At 39.6% G+C, this 14,845-nt stretch overlaps 1 non-coding gene across 1 annotated transcript; it reads right to left on the reverse strand.

The window, feature by feature from the left end:
* Window positions 1–4,969: 4,969 nt before the first annotated feature.
* Window positions 4,970–5,132, reverse strand: LOC115032416 (U1 spliceosomal RNA). Its single transcript, XR_003838092.2, has one exon. It is a non-coding gene; the product is annotated as a U1 spliceosomal RNA (small nuclear RNA).
* Between the last annotated feature and the right edge of the window lie 9,713 nt (window positions 5,133–14,845).

Raw genomic sequence — 14,845 nt, forward strand, 5'->3', positions numbered from 1 at the left:
GACTGCCCAGCATGTCCAAAGCCTAGGTTTGATTTCCAGCACTGTATAAACCTGCAGTGGCAGCTCATGTCTTTAATTCCAGCTGTTGGGAGACAGAGGCAAGAGAATCATATATCAAAGTCATTCTCAGATACTCTGTGAGTTTGATGTCAGCCTGGACTACCCCATAAAAGCCCTGAATTAACGAGAAATAAATGCTATGTCTAACAAACCTATAGCCAACCTTATCATAAATGTGAAAAAAAAAAAGTGAAAACATTTCCTCTAAAATCTTGAATGAGTTTGGTTGTTTTTAATTAGTAACTAGTAAGTAGTAAGGCAACTTCATCAACACTCATAGGAAGGGGGTAGGGGAAAGAAAGGGCTGGGAGCCAAGCTTCCGAAGCTCATGGTAACATGAGTGTCCCTGGTGAGCCCATACCCAAAGGCAAACCCTCACACATTGCTGAAATTAATCTAGACCTGCAAGGTAAAAATTATGTAACAGAAAAATTACACCCTTGAGTCAGGGAAGAGACTCTAGACTCTGCTGCAGCTCAGCATTAACCTTGGGCCATTCCTAACTTTGGAGGTATTTGGCAGAGCAAGAGGTTCCTGTGAGTTTTCACAGATTCTGAAGTTATTGAAACACCAGGAAGCCAAATTCAAGTCATTGTCTATGCTTCTGCCCTAAATGAAAGACGACCCAGACCATTCACACTGAAAAAAAAATCCTGCACACATAGATCCAATGAGCAAGGAAATTCAAATAAAAGTAGAAACCCCATAACCTTCTATAAAACATGCAAATGTTTATTACAATGCTTTCAAATGTACTCCCAAAACAGAATTATGAGCAAAATACAAAGACCTGCCTTTCTCAATGTTCCAGAAAGCACCAAGAGTGAAGTTGATAAAATTTATATTCTCCCTTCTTTGTTTCGTGATATCAACTGTACAGATAAAAGGCAGACTACACTGTAGGTCAAATATATGCATTTTTAAAATTAATAAATAATAGTAGGTGCTTCTTTTGTATTTTATTATAATAAAATCTATTGTTTCGTCAATCTCATTCAGGAAGGTTTTAACCTGTTTTGCAAAACCCTCTCAAACATTCAGCACTTTGTGAAGAAAACTCGGTGCGAACAGTTGTCACTGTTTCTACCCCCATCGGATATACAATTCTCTATGGAAATTATTGTAATAGCTCGATGGTAATATCATTTCACACAAGTAGGACTTCATCTCCTGTGCTTCTATTCCCACCTCAATGGGAACCTGGAAGTATGATATGTCCAAATATCTCAGTGAACACAGAAAAAAACAACATATTTTCCTAATCAGGGTAAAATTTCAAGAAAGAACTTAGCAATGTCGTTGTCAAAGTTCAGGATCCTAGGAAAAAGGAGAATGCTATTACCTAACATTTTGATGTAACTTTATATTTGTCGTGTTAAAAATAAAAATGCAAATTGCTAAAGAAGGAAGACAAAGAGGTAAAGCGATGTGCCTGACATATATACCTGTAAAAATTGTTTAGCTTGAAAAAAGTAAAAGATTTTAACTATGTAAAAAAAAATACTCGAACGGCTGGAATCACAGAGCAAATGAAGCCATTACTTCTCCATCAGTTTGTAAGTTGCTTGGCTGATAGAGGAAGCAAAAAGACCAGGACTCTGACTATATAGATTGTGATGTTTGTAAGAAGGGACTATGTCAGACTATTATTTTAAAATATACTCACCTAAATTAAAAGCCTTGTAAGCTTTTATTTGGTACTAGATTCCAAGACTGGATACTATATATTTTTGTTCTTTATAGTTACTGAAGTGCCCAACCATGATGAAAGGCTTCCTTTATTTTTAATCTACTATTTCCATAATGAGAGCAATGGATAACTGACTCAATAAGGTCAGAAAATAAATAAATCAAACACTTGATTCATGTGTTTCTAAAGGAATACAACAAACAAACTCTTGGTCAAACAACACTATCAGTTTTTCCTTGCCTTGTTCATTCATGTCTCTGCTTAAAGCAAAAGGCTCAGCCAGCTACAATTTTCTGCTTTTCATAAAAGGCATTACATGTTATGTAAGAGTGTGCTAAGAAAGGAATTAAAAGCAGATTAATACATTTGTGAATTGAATAAAATGGGTACAGATATTTCTGAGTCACTCGGGAGAGAGAAGGTTCTTCCTGTTTTACTGAATTATTCTCGTTTTTAACTGCCACAGATACCTGTATTCTGACAGTACCGATGAGTGTCGCACTGAAGTCCCCATACATTCATGAGATTTAAAAAAAAAAATGGTCCAAGAAAAAGACCTGGGTTTCGGTCCTGTGATGCTGCCGAAGATTCATTGTTGTGTGACCATAGTGATCCGTTTGATCATGATTCTGCTTTGCACCAGCCAAGCGATGGCCTCATAGTTGAAACTTCTAACCTGTCATTTCTCCTAATGACTAAAATCTCCACAAAGCCCATCTCTCCCCATCTCCAAAGAGGCAAACTATCCCTCTTCTTTGTCTGTTTTTGTGAATCATGTGTCAGCATTTCTTACATTAACTCACTATAATGCATATAATTTTGTTAGAGACTGACTAAAACATAAAATCAAATCAATTAAGAATGTATAATATTCTATTGTAGGAAACAGCATCTTCTAAGAACTAATGTCTTTAGATTACCATAAATAAATCATTGAGGATACTTGTGCATAGATCTTTAACCATATCTCTTATTTTTCTCTAGGTTAGAACTCAGAAAAAAATGTTTCTATCAGATCAAGGGGTGATAAAATCATACTTACATAATTATAATTTCTCATCTTCCAAGAAGTTAAACACCCACCGCATATGGCCATTGCCTTGTGCATTGCTCCTATAAAATAGCTATTTACATCCTCTGCCTATTTTTCAGTTGCCTTAAGTTTTTGCCGTCTCATTAAATTGCATGTATAATTCGTAATTTAAAAAGTGGTTTGGAGAAAGGCAGTTAACAAATGTGTCATCAGCATCATTTACTTATTTCTGTAAACCTTCCCACTGAAAGCCCTTCTTAAAGCATCTAAAATTTTCCATTAATGTGCTGGGTAGAGAATCAGACAAGACTCCTCAATTACCCAAAGGCAGTGTTGGGCTGCCACCTAGTATTTATGTGTGGAACTGTCCGAATTATGCATTGAGAGCTTTCTCCTATTTATGACATATGGAATTCTGTAATCATAAGAATGTCACCTTATGTACCAAAGCATTGACATAAGCTCAAAGCTAATATCAATGAATGCAAGAGCCAGGGTTCCCACCCACTCACAGCAAGGTATGTTGAATATAGATAGGCTCCACATTTAACACTTGTTCACCTTGACTGAATAACAGAATGATAGACTGAGCACCAAGAAAGTCTGGGTCCTTATGAATTTACCTCCATGTGCCCAGGACTTGGTTTCTGTAATCTAAGGAGTTACAAAGAGACACTGTCCAGTCACTCATGCCCCGCCCCTTGCTCCAGGTGATGCATGGCAGTGGCGCACTGCATTTTGTCCTGGGACCACCATACTTGTGTCAGGCCAATGGGTTTTCCTCCTAGCGCTGTACCTTCTTGTCACTTTTCTCTCCTCCACACATGAAGATGCAATCCTTCCCTTGGTGGAAAGGCTTGGCCACCAACCCTCAAAACTGGTCCGACAGAGAACCTTGGTGGAAGAAGGGTTGCAGAGTGGTTGACACTGATGACAGTGACAATTGCCAGTGTCCCCTCACCACACAGCATCTGCCCATACGACCAAGGACTACTCCCAGTACCTCCCCACCCTCCCAGTGTTGCCCCAAGCACTTCCGGCTCTTACATGACCTTCCTCATAAATTTCCCCCAAATTCAGCCCATTGTTGTTCACCTTTTCCCATATCTTGCCCTAAATAGAATTACATATATACTCCTTTGAGACTCTTGGGGCTTATGACAGAATTTCTCTAGCCTAATATAATCCCACAAGAGGTAAAAACAAACACTTCTTCCCTTTCTGTTAGACATTGACCCTGATGTCCTTTCCTTCCTATCAACAGGGGCTCATTCAGGAGTGATAGGATTATGGCAGTCCTATTTCTTAGATCCTTCACACTCTAAGTCTAGATCTTCTCTGCTATGCTGTACCAGCATCTTTTTCTGTATATGACCTGACTGGACAGTGTGTTGGTAAGCTGAGTCTATGTAACAGACAAGTCTCTTCTTGAGCATGAGCCTCACTGATGAAGTCCTGACACCTACTTGGGTATTCTAGACCCCTCAGTATGATCCAGAGCTGCCTCTTAATGCTTCCTTACTACTCTGCCCCACCAGGAAGCCTGTGCTCTGCTATCCTTTTATCTGGGTCCTCAGAACTTGTTCTGTAAAGCCACACCTACTGGGCAAGGTGAAGAAGGGCATGCATGCCATCTGAGGTTTGGGATTTTTTTTCTTAATGTAAATCTTACAGCCCATTTCATACATTAAATCAGAATCTATCTTAATAAGATCCTGGGAAATTCACACGTGCTTTAAAGTTGGGAAATACTGAATACATACCTGCTCCACATTCCCTTCTCTGCCATTGCACCTATTCATTCCCTTAAATACAATTTGCAATCTAAATTGGTTTTGTTTATTTTCTCTTTTTCTTTGTATTGCTCCTTCATCACACTGGAGAGTGAGCTTCGGGACAGCCAAGATCTTGGCATACAGTGTCATGTTTCTCAGGAGGCACCCAGTCACTCTGTCATTGCTTATTGCATTGAGTTCTGAATCCATTTCCTCTTGTTCCTCTTTGGTGTGCCACAGCCCCCATCCATCTTGCATTCTCTCCTTTCTGGATCTTGTTCATTCATCATATCACAACTTTTTCAAACAACTTTTTCTTAGTGTTTCAATCACACTGCATCTCTCTGCCCTCCAGGAAGCTAGAGGATGCACGAAGACAACTAATCACAGATCACCTCAAAGATTCCCCCACTGGGAGAGCACGAATGCAATCTCCCACTACCACAAGGCACTCAGTCATGGTTCTCACATTTGAGAAAGTTTCAGGGGTCAGCACGTCTGGATTGCAATGGATAAGCCTTGCCCTGGGAAAATCATCTCCTTGATCATGTTATCTCCTCTGCCAGGTAAGGCTTCATTTGTCTATCTAGGTATCTATGTATCTATGTATCTATGTATCTATGTATCTATCTATCTATCTATCTATCTATCTATCTATCTATCTATCATCTATCTATCATTTATCTACCTATCTCCCACCTATTTATCTACCTATCTATCTCCTATCTATCTATCTATCTATCTATCTATCTATCTATCTATCTATCTAGTTAGTTTTCTAAGACAGACTTTCCCTGTATAACCCTGGCTCTCCTGGAACTAGCCCTATAGACCAGGCTGACCTCAAACTTAGGGATCCATCAGCTATCTAAGATTTTTTTTGTGTGTGTGACTATCTGGTCTCTCCAGCCAAAATATAACATTCATGAAGGCAGCATCTGGAGTTTTTCTATTTCCCAGAGTTTTAGGCTGGCTGGTGCATTCATTCTTTAGAAAAGAAACAACCTACTCCCCCTCAATCCCCATTCACAGAAAAAGACTACACATTTAAAGTTATAGAAACTACTCTTGGGGGGGCAAAAGCATTCTATGAGAGTTCTTTCAAATGAATGGGTTCAGTGGGTATCATAATAAGCCAGAATGTGATTTCCTGTTGTAATTGGATAATTACTTTTTCCCAGTTTATTAATGTAAATGTTTTCTCTATTTGGTCTCTTGTAAGTGTGTGGGTATTTCATTCTGGATGTCACCCACAAGACAGGAAAGAGGGTGGGAATCCATAATAGATCTGGATAATTGGCACAGGGTGCTTTTATTCTAAGGACTGGACATTTTCTAAGCTAGTACAGTGTTGATGCCTATGGCTTTGTGTAATTCTTCAACATGGCTCTCACAGGAAGCCAAAATATGCTTTCCTGTTGTAATGGAATAATTTTGTGCTTACAAAACATTCCATTAGAAAGGACTAAGCAGGAGGTCCTGGCTTCTGCTTTGATTTAGCATAGAGATGATTTGAACAATGATATGCTAGGAAACCCCTATTTTGAGAAACCCTGATTTTTTTTCATGTCAGTTAGAGCTGGAAATCCTAGGCATGAGTGTCTCCATCCCTGGCCATTTTCACATTCACTATTTGTTGCACACATAGCAAGTGGGCTGCTTAGTCAATCCATCCATCTTGATAAAATGCCTAGAAACACCCTGAAGAATTACACAAAGTGATAGGCACCAGCTTAGAAAATGTCCAGTCTTTAGAATAAACACGCCTTAGTGCCAATTACCCAACTCTATTACCAATTCTCACCCTCTTTCCTGGCTGGCGGGTAACATTCAGAATGAAGTAGCCACATGCTTACCTGGGACCAAATAGAGAAAACCTTTACATTTATAAACTAGGAAAATGTTGTCATGAATATTCAGTAAAATATTTCTAAAACTGAGACGCAGCATGAACAAGAATCCTCCAGGACACACAGGTGGCAGGTGAGAGTGGCACAAAACAAAACAAATATTCAGGAAACATGCACAGTCACTTGATCCTTGTTTCCTATGGGTTTGATGTATAGCACAGGCGTGGACATTCTCACACCTTATGAAGTTCACCCTGCAACGTGAAGAGAGATAAGCAGTGGGCTGTTTTGTCTGGACCTTAAACTTGAACTTGAAAAGGAAAATTGAGTCAGCCACCCAAAGGACTAAAAATCTTCCCTTCTGCCTCCCCCCCCAACCCATCCCAGGTCTCTGGCACATCCTAGAGATGCTCCCCCCAACAAGCCCCCTGCCAATTTCCCTTCTCTCTCCCCTGCTCTCCCTATTCCTGATCCCCCTGCCCTGTTCCATTCCCCATCCCCTCCTCCATCCAGTTCCCTCCCTCCTTCCATCTATCTCCAATGTCTATTTTATTTCCTCTTCAGATTAAGATTCACTTTGTTCATATTGTTGTTCCACCAAGAGGGTTGCAGACCCCTTTAGCTCCTTGGGTACTTTCTCTAGCTCCTCCATTGAAGGCCCAGTGTTCCATCCAATAGCTGACTGTGAGCATCCACTTCTGTGTTTGCCAGGCACCAGCACAGCCTCACAGGAGACAGCCACATCTGAGTCCTTTCAGCAAAATCTTTCTGGTGTATGCAATGGTGTGTGCATTTGGAGGCTGATTATGGGATGGATTCCCCGGGTGTGGCAGTCTCTAGATGGTCCATCCTTTCGTCTCAGCTCCAAACTTTGTCTCTATAACTTCTTCCATGGGTGTTTTGTTCCCAATTCTAAGAAGGGGCAAAGTGACCATACTTTGGTCTTTGTTCTTCTTGAGTTTCATGTGTTTTGCAACTTGTATCTTGGGTATTCTAAGTTTCTGGGCTAATATCCACTTATCAGTGAGTACATATCATATGAGTTCTTTTGTAATTAGGTTACCTCACTCAGGATGATACCCTCCAGGTCCATCCATTTGCCTAGGAATTTCATAAATTCATTGTTTTTAATGGCTGAGTAGTACTCCATTGTGTAAATGTACCACATTTTCTGTATCCATTCCTCTGTTGAGGGGCATCTGGGTTCTTTCCAGCTTCTGACTAGTATAAATAAGGCTGCTATGAACATAGTGGAGCATGTGTCCTTCTTACCAGTTGGAACATCTTCTGGATATATGTCAAGGAGAGGTATTGCAGGATCCTACGGTAGTATTATGTCCAATTTTCTGAGGAACCACCAGACTGATTTCCAGAGTGGTAGTACCAGCTTGCAATCCCACCAACAATGGAGGAGTGTTCCTCTTTCTCTACATCCTCGCCAGCATCTGCTGTCACCTGAAGGGCTCATTCTCTAGCTGCATATGTAGCAGCAGATGGCCTAGTCGGCCATCATTGGAAAGACAGGCCCCGTGGTCTTGCAAACTTTATATACCTCAGTACAGGGGAACACCAGGGCCAAGAAGTGGGAGTGGGTAGGTAAGGCAGTGGGGCGGGGAGGGCATGAGGGACTTTTGGGATACCATTTGAAATGTAAAATAAGAAAATACCTAATAAAAATTATTTTTATATAAAAATTTTATAAAATATAAAAATTCATTCTATAAAAATGTTTTAGATATATTTTATAAAGATATTTATTTAGATATATTTTTAAAATATATTTAGATATATTTTATAAGATATATTTCATAAAAATATTAAAAATTGTATTTTATTTTTAAATTTATATTTTATAAAATATATTCTAAAAATTATTTTATAAAAATAAATTTAATTTATTATAAATAATAATTAAAAAAGATTCACTTTGTTATTTGGACCTCCTGGTTGTCTTCTTTGCATCTGTGGATTGTAGCCTTGGTTATCTTGGACTTTATGGCTACTATCTGCTTATAAGTAAGTACATGCCATGAATGTCCTTCGGGGTCTGGGTTACCTCACTCAGTATATTTTCTAGTTCCAACCATTTGCCTGAAATTTTCATGATGTCCTTATTTTTAATAGCTGAGTAGTATTCCATTGTTAAATGAACCATATTTTCTTTATTCATTCTTCAGTTGAGGGACATCTGGGTCATTTACAGTTTCTGACTATTATGAATAAAGTTGCTATGAGCATAGTTGAGCAAGTGTCTTTGGGGGATGGTGGAGCATCTTTTGGGTCTATGCCCAGGAGTGGTATAGCTGGGTCTTGAGATAGAACTATTTCCAGTTTTCTGAGAAACAGCCAAATTGACTTCCAAAGTGGTTGTCCAAGTTTGTATTCCCATCAGCAATGGTTCGCCTTGTTCCATGTCCTTGATAGCATGTGCTGTTACTTGAACTTTTAACCTTAGCTATTCTGATAGGTATAAGATAGAATCTCAGAGTCCTTTTGATTTGCATTTCTGTGATGACTAAGGGCACTGAACAGTTCAAGTGTTTCCCAGCCATTAGAGATTCCTCTGAGACTGGATTTTGTAAAGTTCTGAACAATCATGCATCTAATTACAGCACATGATATAATTATAAACTGGCCATATTGGTTCAAGGTGCTTCAAGTATGGGTTGACTATAGGTATTTCTCTATTTCATTATTGTTCATTTATTTACAACTGTTTCTTATTAAAATCTTGGAGACATATTAACACTTTTTTTTCCTGAGGAATATATAGTGCTCAGAGCATACTCTTTATGACTTCAAAGAGGTTGTAAGTCATTGGTCAATCCTTTGGGATGTCATTCACCAAAGCCATGGCCACCTGCCATCAGTAGTCAAGTGACCTTCCCTCCCTCAGTATCTTGTCCAGACAGGCTACCTCATGATCTGCCCACTCATTCAAGGTATTCAAATCCTCTCTTGAACTTCTTTCTGCTGACCTATTGTGACCTAACCTAGCTCAGCTCACTCATTCTATTATGTATACTTGATGTACATTTTTCTCTTGACAATACCAGTTTAAATTTAAGCTAGTCTGGAAAACTGAAGCTGGAGATAAAAGCATCAACCTCCCATCTACACATTCATGTTGACTGCTACCCAGTAGTATGGGAAAGGTCATCATTACAGAACAGTACACTGTAAGAACAGAAGGGAAAATGGTTCAAAAAATAATAAAAATGGAATTTGTGTTTCTAATGGGCAGGGACTATTTCTTATTTGCCCATGAAACATTCTCTCTTTCTCTTCTCTCTCTCTCTCTCTCTCTCTCTCTCTCTCTCTCTCTCTCTCTCTCTCTCTCTCTCTCCCTCCCTCCCTCCCTCCCTCCCTCCCTCCCTCCCTCCCTCCCTCCTTCCATCTCTCTTATAGGTAGTGGGCCCCAAAGGAGCTATGTACTGGTTAGCTAGGGTTATTTGGTAAAAATGATCCAGATAGTCTTGTGGGTAAGCATTTTCAAAAATTAATGATTGATGTGGGATGGTCCAGACCAATCTGAGTAATGCCACCCATGGGCAGGTAGATGGTCCTGTGTGGTATAAGAAAGCGAAATTAACACAGCATGGGGAACAACCCAATATGTGGTGTTACTCCATAGTCTCTACTTCAGTACCTGTAGCCTGTGAGATGAGATCAGTTCTTTTCTCCCCATGTTGCCTTTGGCTATGTTGGCTATAGCAACAGAAAGCAAACTAAGACAGACTAATACAACTTTCAAAGGACAATTGAGTTCCCAGTTTAAACTTGAAGAGCTTGGACAATCCGATTCCATTTTTACTCTTTCTCCAAATGATGTAATCAAAATGAACCTAAGGCTACTTGCCACAATAGTTAAAGACTATAATTTTCAATTGATTGATTGTAAGGTGCAGAATTCTTCATCTTGATTTACTACTCTGTGGAGCATGCATGTGTGTGTATGTGTGTGTGTGTGTGTGTGTGTGTGTGTGTGTACAAACCTATTATAACATGTGTGGGAGGTCAGATGACAACTTTCACGTTTTGCTTCTCAGAATCCACCATGTGTTCTGGGAACCAAACTCTAGTTATTAGGCTTTCTTGGCAAGTGATTTTTATCCACTGAGCCAACTAGTCTATCTGGTGCACAGTCCTTTACTCCCCAAAGAACTCCTGTCAAACTGGGTCACAATGTTAACTAATGGTTAAAAATCAAAAGAGAACTTCCAAACCAGGGGATCTTAGAGACTGATTATACCTCACAGTTAAAGGGTAAATGTTATGAATAGTTTCCCCCATCTGCAAATCCAAATCTTGCTCAGTGAATAGAGAAAGAAGCACATTGAAGAGTTTTACACTAAAAGAGTTTAAGTCACCACCTTCAAGGAAGTACCCACTTGACCTACACGTAAAGCCCAGTCTACCTGCAACAGTAAATTACCCCCCCCCCCGGCTCTGCTCAGCCAGATGAATAAGGAGAACCTGTTCTCTGCTTTAGCCTAGGAACATCTCCTGGGGTTGGGTGCCCTCCACAGAGAAAGTGAGAAAAGAAAAGACTAGACATCTCAATATTAAGTAGCTTCTTTCCTGAACTTCATGCTAGGGTAGGGTAACCAAGACAAGCAAGTCATGTGATCTGGCTTAAGGTCATTTTATATATGTTCATGTATTTATCTTTTTCCTGTAGTGCTCTGAATGATCTAAAAAGGTTCTCATTATTTAAATCCCATAACTCTTCAGCCCCAAATACTCTCCTTTGGATTTTCTCTGAATATTGTTGGTTCTGCAAGACTTCCCTTCAGAAAAACTTCTTCCACCCTCTGGAAAGATTGTGCCTCCTGGCTCTTCTCTAACCCTGCTTTGTCTTCTTCATAAGACTTTCACCATCAGACACATTAAAGATCTAATTCATTGATGGTGTATTTCTCTAACTACAAAATAAGCTTAGTAGTCTTCATTGACGTCCAAAGACTCCTAAATAAGGGAGCCTGAATCAATATCTAAGCAGTTGAGCCAGTGATGGGGTTACTTATCTAAATCCTAAAAGTTGGGAGGCTGAAGCAGGAGGATTTCAAGTTCAAGGATAGTTTGGGTTACATAGTGAGTTCCAGTCCCATCTGGATAGCAAAATTCTGTAACAAAACCCTGTTATAAACAAAATGTAAACAATAAGAAGACAAGTAATTAACTAAAGGGATCAATTAAGCTCTGAGACTCCAAGACCAAGAACCAACTGGCTTTGGTTGCTTCCAGCAATAACATGGGCTCTTTGCGTCTCAGAGATGGCATTTTGTGCTCAAAGGCCTACAGATCATAGAATAAAGCAAGAAGAGGAAAGGAGCCTGAAAGGATAAATGAGTCAAGAGTCTGCTCCAGGGGGTCAGCAGTCCTTCAGCTCCAGCTTGCTCATGGGAATAAAGGGATTAAAGTAGGGGAAAACTTTGACTCATCCCCAAGGCTCTAGTTCAATAGAACTCCTTGCTGCCTTCACCTTTGTATCAAAAGGAGCTCCTCTCTACTTCTGCCCTTTAAGGTCAACATCGGGGACAATTTCAAGCCTGCCTATGTGTGGCTTCTGACTGCAAGTCACCCGTTTGCATTCTTTGCTCTAAAGTAGTAGCCATGTGATGCTATGTTAAAGACACTGGTGCTTACCAGTAGTTTTGAGGTTTATTACAAATAACTTGCTATTCCATAAGAACTGAAGGCCAATATTCATAAATCGTTTCTTGTTAACTGGTTATATTGCTTTTGGCAGTAACAATGCCATTATTTTATCTAACTTGCATTCTTGATAGATACCCTTGAACTAGAGGAGAAAGGGATGGGGGCAGGGAACATACAGCAAATTAGAAATATCCTACCTATAAAATATGTGCTGCATGCTAGCATCGTTTCTTATGTCTACCAGGGCAGAATATAAAAGGCTGAAAGTAGTTGCTTTAAAATTATCCCTGTAAGAGCACGTAATGTTTTCCATTAAACTGGGACTAGCAATTTTAATTATATATAAATTTAGTCCCATTAAATAGAAAGAAATGCTTTGGCTTGAAGTCAAGGCTGAACACTTAGTCTCAACCATAAGGTCTATGAAAAAACATCCCCTAATCCTTTCCCAACTCCAGCTCCCACTCTATACTTCTGATTTTCTCCATCAGCTCACAGGTTGTATTTTTCATATTCATATTTCATATTTTCATACCCACACCTTTCATATTTTAATGCCCATGGTATGTCTTACTCCTAGAATACATTGCCCCTTTCTTCTCCTCTAATTTAAATCCTTATCAACTTTGGAGGTTATAGCTTCATTTTCATTTCAAATGTAAACCGTCCTCTACCACCGTGCCCCACAGTGATCTTCTATAGATGTTCTGGGACTATACTTTATATTAAGTGCTTGGTGGGTGGTCTTATACAGGCATCTTTCTCATTCTGTAGCAGAAAGGACACAATAGATGAAATGCGGGGTCTGAGAGTTTCTGAAAAGTACAAAAGCTGGACCAATATAGATGCTGCTAGAACCTTTTATACAGCTCTTTAGTTGACCCCAGAGGTTACTTTGAGCTTGATGAGACAGTTCATAAATCTGAGCACTTTCTAGCCTCAGACACCTGCACCTCAGCCTGTTCCCGGGAGTGTTCTTAACCTGTGAACCAGATGGACTAGAAATGTCAACAAACTAAGCCTCTTAAGAGCAATCCTCAATCAATGAAGGGTGAGAGTTAGTAGATCAATACATCATCTCCCACTCTTCTTAGTGGAAAAGTACCAAGATGTATTCCACATGGTCCCTCAGAAGATCCCTGCCATCATTTCACTGTAGCTACTCACAGCAATGACCTATTTGGCTACTATCTTCCCTATAGAATTTTTAGAATAAATGTGTCTTCAACGTTCATATGCTCTGATGACAAAAGAAGAGAAGGATCACTGGAAGACATTTGGCTGTCCTGTCACGACAACTATGTCTCCAGAATGGAATGAATTCTCCCCATATCAGAATCTGATGTTGGGAAGCAACACACACACACACACACACACACACACTTAGGGAGAAGTAGACACAGGTCTTCATGCAAATCCCTTTGTTTTTCCATGAACAGTTTCATGGTCACCAAATGGAAATGAAAGAGCAACAACAAAAGGTAGAATTTTGAAAGGTAAAAGCCAATTCAAGCTCTTCCCCTCAAGTCATGAGTGTTGCCTTTTATGTCAGTCATTGAAGTACCATACTAAAACTAAAGATTACCAGAATTGAATCTGATGTGGCTTATATGCAGGAATGGTTAGATGAAATGGTCAGAAGAATTGACTAGAACATTCCAACATGAAAATAATTTCAACATTTCAAGTTATATACTGGGTTATATCAGGTTGGAAGATAATTTTCTGAAGCACTTGAAGGTCGATGGTCATTCAACTAGGTTAAAAAGCTTAAGCCAGGCAGTGGTACATGTCTTTAACAACCCTTAAGAGGCAGAGGCAGGCTGGGCAGTGGTGGTGCATGCCTTTAATCCCAGCACTTGGGAGGCAGAGGCAGGCAGATTTCTGAGTTTGAGGCCAGCCTGGTCTATAGAGTGAGTTCCAGGATAGCCAGGGCTACACAGAGAAACCATATCTTGAAAACAGGGTGGGGGAAGGGGGAGGCAGATGTAGGTGGATCTCTGCCAATTCAAAGCCAGCCTGGTCTACAAAGTGAATTCCTAGACAGCCAAAATTGTGACACAGAAAACCTTGTAATGAAAAACCAAAAACCAACCAACCAACGAACAAACAAAAAGCCTTGCAGACCCTAGCTGAAGAGCTGTTGACATCAGTATCTGCTATGGGAAAGAGTCAGTTTCCTTTAAGTGTGTTTTCTTGTGTGTTGATCATGCTCCAATGGATGGCTATATACTTACATGGATATGGGCAGCACTAATAAGACTCAAAAGTCACAAAAACAATTTGAAATTTAGAGGGAGACATGGCGTTGAGAATAAGGGGACACCAGGAAAGTATTGGAAAGGGGAGTTGCAGGTAGATATGATCAAAATATATTGTGTACATATATGCATGAAATTCTCAAAGAATAAATATGTGTAATTTATATGCATATACAAATAATTCATATGCATATGCACATACATATATACATACATAACCAGAGAGAGACATTTAAATTTTGCCACTTACACATTCATAAAATGGCAGCTGGGATTGATTCTTTCTGTTATCCTGCTTCCTGGTGCCATACTGAAATCAGTGTGTAGATTAAAATCTCTCAACCTCCTCTTTCTGTAGAATGCCAGCCTCTTAGCAAACTGGCACAACCTATGTCACCACTATGTGCAAAGCTTCATGAAGGACTGATCTTTGAAAAAGGTTACAAAGAATTCAAGGAGGCAGGGTGGTAGAGGAGACTTGGAAACCCACTCAGGAATTATGTCTATGCTTACTT

Source organism: Mus caroli, unplaced genomic scaffold (genome assembly GCF_978045245.1).
Source record: "Mus caroli unplaced genomic scaffold, Mus_caroli_1 scaffold_1, whole genome shotgun sequence".
NCBI lineage: Eukaryota > Metazoa > Chordata > Mammalia > Rodentia > Muridae > Mus > Mus caroli.